General features: G+C 37.8%; 1 pseudogene; it reads right to left on the minus strand.

Moving 5' to 3' along the window:
• Window positions 1-450: 450 nt before the first annotated feature.
• Window positions 451-1,109, minus strand: LOC116587187 (annotated as a pseudogene).
• Between the last annotated feature and the right edge of the window lie 4,427 nt (window positions 1,110-5,536).

Below are 5,536 nucleotides of genomic sequence, written 5' to 3' on the forward strand. Positions count from 1 at the left end.
TTTCTTCCTAAAATCCAATTTTATTGTTTTCTTTCTTTGCATTGATTTAAAATTCTTATCACTTAGAATTTTATTGAAGGCCCTCAGAAATTTAGTTTCAGTCTACCCTCACCTTTTACTGGCTCTTCACATCTATGCATCGAAACAATTAGGCATTTTCCTGAGACATTTCACTTATTACCTGAAAACTTGATAATATACATATAATTTTTTTTTTTTAAGAAGTCAAGCAGCATTTATTACCTTGGTCTATCATACTGGTCTTGTTACTTTTCCTTCACAATTAAATGGTTTTCTGCCTTCTCCTCCCCCCTCCCCCCAAGTCTGGCTACTAAACACAGTACATCCTTGAACCATTAGCTCATAGCAACACTATGCTTATTCTCCTTCTCTAACACCATTCATTCACAGATCAAAGTTCTGGTGCACAAACCCTTCCCTGTAGGAAGTTCAGTGCTTGTGGAAGGATCTGTTATAATCCAGGTCCCTAGGAAGGCCAGCTCCAGTGACATGAGGATGGACAGTAGCAGCCTGCTGGTTGTCACTTTTCTGAACACTGGACAGAGAATCTTTCCACTTCTGCTCAAGTTTTCACTTGTATTTGTTTACCGACCTCCTCTTGGTACATTCCAACTGGTCACACTGCTCCCCCAGCTCTTCTGTGATTCCTGGGCCAATCTGGCTAGTCTCTGGGGCAGTCCAATGAGAGCACCCAATACTCTGGGTAGTCCAGTTCAGGCCATCAGTACCTTGCAGAAGCAACTCTCTTTGAGACTGCAACCCCCTCACATGCCCATTCTCTACAGTGTATGCGCCATATTTCATGTGTCCTCACCCTCCAGGTGGGGTTGTCAAAGATGTGCATCTTACTTTCTGATGAAGGTTTGGCAAGGCCTTCTGGTAGGTTTGAAGATTTGACATCATAAGGTTAGGGAAAAATAGAGGTGCATGATGTGGTTTCTCTTCCATCTCTGCCAGAATTTCATTTGCAACAGGAAAAATCTGATCAGCTGCTGCTTCTCTTCTGTCCTTGCCATCCACAGGAGACACTCTGGCACCCCCGAAAGGTGTTCATGGAGGCCATAGAAGATCTCATGAAGTTTCTTAAAATGTTACAAATAAGGTGTCGGAAGTGGCCATGGCACAGGTCATGCTCCAGCAGTGGCCACCGAGATTTGCATCAAGAGGTCTACTCCGATCCCCAGGATCAGCCATCCACCCCAACATATATTGGGGCAACTGCCCCACCACTGCCTGGAACAAGGTGCTTCCTGCAGCTAAAATATTCTTTAATACATGAGGAAATTCATTGTTTAAAGGAGAAAATCTTCTCCCCGAAAGTGTTCTTTTGTTTAATCTTAAGTTAAAAGACTGCTTTTTGGATAACTTGTTTTATCACAATAATTGTTATAAAACTGTATTTTTCTTTGGCACACAGATCAAGTAATATTACGCAAAGAAAAGACTATGACTTGACATACAGAACCAGATAGTAACATCCTTTCGGACAACTTCTGGGTCAAAATCTCCTGCCTGGGGGGGAGTGGGTTTGGGAGAAGGGGGTGGGATTATGGACATTGGGGAGGGTATGTGCTTTGGTGAGTGCTGTGAAGTGTGTAAACCTGGTGATTCACAGACCTGTACCCCTGGGGATAAAAATATATGTTTATAAAAAATAAAAAATTAAAAAAAAAAAAGAAAAAAAAATCTCCTGCCTGTTATAAACTGATATTTTAGAATTATCACATTTGTAAATGATTTATATTTTGATTAGTTCTGTTTGTCTCATTATACTCTGTTTACCTCTATTTGGCTGGTTCGTGTCCCCTATAGTCTACATTATCTATAGCCTCCATTGTTCTAGGTGGTTACATTTATCAATATTTGTAGTTCTCTTTACTGATGATTGATTGCTACATCTTCATTGCTTCTTTGGCAGCTTATAGTATTTTAGTTAAGGATCATTTGCAGAATGAACACATATAAATCAAATCACTGTTTTCATGATTTAAAAAAAAGTAAGCCTATTCTCTCTCACTTCTTTCAGTTATTTAGAATAACAGTTATCACTTGATATTATTAACCACAAATTTTGCTACCAGAAGGAAATGATTTATACCATTTTTTTTCAACAAAGCAAAGAAAAAAGTGACAAAATAGATTTGCCAGTATCAAAGATATTATATATCACTCTAGGTTAATACAAAATATAGCGTCATGATATCAGAAAGCTACTTGGGTTGGAGAGAGAAGATTAAGAAATTGTTCTGTGTTGGGCGCCTGGGTGGCTCAGTGGGTTAAGCCACTGCCTTCGGCTCAGGTCATGATCTCGGGGTCCTGGGATCGAGTCCCGCATCGGGCTCTCTGCTCGGCGGGGAGCCTGCTTCCCTCTCTCTCTCTCTCTGCCTGCCTCCCTGCCTACTTGTGATTTCTCTCTGTCAAATAAATAAATAAAATCTTTAAAAAAAAAAAAAAAAGAAAAGAAATTGTTCTGTGTTATTTCTGTGGGGCCTTATTGACATAGCATTGCAACATTTATATATTTTGGTCAATTGTACTGCTTAATGAAACAACCACAAAAACTTTACAGTCAAACTGAATTATTGACTAACAAATTATAGACTAACAAAGGGGTGGCATGGTAGAGAAATTAGTGTCATTTGGGTATATATATGGGTATGTATATATATGGCTATATATAGATAGAAATATATAGAAATATATATATAGAAATATATATATTTATATTTAAATATATTTAAATATATATATTTATATTTAAATATATTTAAATATATATATTTATATTTAAATATATATATTTCTATATATATTTATATATATTTATATATTATATATTTCTATATATATATATATCTTGTTTCATATATATATATATATTTTATTTATTTATTTTTTGGATGCTGGAGACAAACATCTTTATTAAAGATACTACCAAAATTTTGGCAAACATTTCAAAACAGATTTGTAAACATAATGCTTCCCTTTTCAACTGGCAGCACTTTGAAAAGACAATACGGTAAGACAACACAAGTTGAATCAACATTAGTTCAAAATCCTTATATATTTTTTTTTTTTTTTGAATTCAACATTTTTTTCCATTTTTTTTTTTTAAATTTCCAGCATAACAGTATTCATTATTTTTGCACCACACCCCGTGCTCCATGCAATCCGTGCCCTCTATAATACCCACCACCTGGTACCCCAACCTCCCACCCCCCGTCCCTTCAAAACCCTCAGATTGTTTTTCAGAGTCCATAGTCTCTCATGGTTCACCTCCCCTTCCAATTTCCCCCAACTCCCTTCTCCATTCTAAGTCCCCATGTCCTCCATGCTATTTGTTATGCTCCACAAATAAGTGAAACCATATGATAATTGACTCTCTCTGCTTGACTTATTTCACTCAGCATAATCTCTTCCAGTCCCGTCCATGTTGCTACAAAAGTTGGGTATTCATCCTTTCTGATGGAGGCATAATACTCTATCCCCAGGGGTACAGGTCTGTGAATCACCAGGTTTACACACTTCACAGCACTCACCAAAGCACATACCCTCCCCAATGTCCATAATCCCACCCCCTTCTCCCAAACCCCCTCCCCCCAGCAACCCTCAGTTTGTTTTGTGAGATTAAAAGTCACTTATGGTTTGTCTCCCTCCCAATCCCATCTTGTTTCATTTATTCTTCTCCTACCCACTTAAGCCCCCATGTTGCATCACCACTTCCTCATATCAGGGAGATCATATGATAGTTGTCTTTCTCTGCTTGACTTATTTCGCTAAGCATGATACGCTCTAGTTCCATCCATGTTGTCGCAAATGGCAAGATTTCATTTCTTTTGATGGCTGCATAGTATTCCATTGTGTATATATACCACATCTTCTTGATCCATTCATCTGTTGATGTACATCTAGGTTCTTTCCATAGTTTGGCTATTGTGGACATTGCTGCTATAAACATTCGGGTACATGTACAAAATCCTTATATTTTTGACCACATAACTTTTGTTCCCACATGATAAAACAAATGATAGTTTAAATCAACGTCAACAGATAAACTCCATGAAATGAAAGTTTGTGCTGTTTGATGAATCACAGCATGTTATGGTTAAATATATCTGCTCTTTTTTATATTCCTGGCTCCCAGGATGAAAAAAAAAATCTTTAAATATACATTTCATGTAGGTAATAGCTTCTTTGCATATCTCTCGTCAAAAAATACTTTATAGCAGTATATAAATAGGTTATCTACATGTTTAATTTTATAATTTTGCCCCAAAACTATAGATCTGTTTCATTTTCATAACATATTGATTTTGCCCAACATTAATAAAGCTGATGAACTGTATATATATATATATATATTTATATATATACTTATATATATATTTATATATAGATAGGCATATATACATGGGAGAAGAAGGAGGAGGAGGAGCAGGAGGAAGAAGAAGGGGAGGGGAGGGAGAGAAGGAAGGAGAGGAGAAGAAGAAAAGAGAGATTACTATTAACCCAAAGATTATGGTAGCTATGGGAAAGCGATAATACAGTCTTTTAGTCAGACATCCATAGGAATTTAGATAGTAGCTTATCAGTATCAAAATTTTTAGATTTCACGTGTTTTACTCGTAAAGACAGAGCCTTGTGTTTGTGGAATAACTGGAACCAGATTAGTTTTCTGCTGTGAACAGCTATAAAACTGGACAAAGCATATGAGGCATCTAGTTTCATAAAATGAGTGCAAAGCTACAATCCCCAACAGAACTTCAGCAATGACTTGAGCTCAGTGATGTGAACTCAACAATCACACTCCTCTGCCTGGGGACGATTTTCTCAGCCTTAATAAAGATGTGGAATTTTGCAAAACACAGAATTCCCATTGTGCTGAGGAGCCAGAAATCAGAGTTCTGGTCAGCTGAAGCAGCAGGAGTCTATAAGCCAGGATAGTGATGAGGAAGGTGCTGGGTAGAGACTGGAATTCAGAAGTCAGCATAGGGATTCCTTGGGAATCCATGGCTGAGGGGTGGCTTGTACACTCATGTCTCAGCAGAAAGTGGCCATCAAAGATTTAAAGAGGAATAGATACCAGAAGGTGAGGGACATCCTGGTAGAAGAGTTCCTTAGGACATAGGAATTCTTTCAGAATTGTTCAACTTACTCGATACCTCCTTGATACCCCTGGAATTCCTCTGAGAATCAAAAAGGCCGAATCTGAAAAATAAGGACCATTCCCTATCGTAAGACTTCTATTTGTTTCCTGGAACTGCCATAATGAAGTACAAAGATGTGAGTGACTTAACCAACAGAAATTTGTTCTGGAGACTAGAAGTCTGAGTTCAAGGCTTTGGCCGAGTTAGTTCCTTCTGATACCATGAGAGAGTATCTGTTCCATGCCTCTCTTCTAGCTTCTGGTGCTTTGCCAGCAATCTGCCATCGTTTGTCTTGTAGACCCTGTACTGTATCTCTGCCTTCATATTCCCATGAGTCTTCTCTGTATGTGTGTCTTTGTTCATATTTC

The sequence above is a fragment of the Mustela erminea genome, chromosome 3 (assembly GCF_009829155.1).
Source record: "Mustela erminea isolate mMusErm1 chromosome 3, mMusErm1.Pri, whole genome shotgun sequence".
NCBI lineage: Eukaryota > Metazoa > Chordata > Mammalia > Carnivora > Mustelidae > Mustela > Mustela erminea.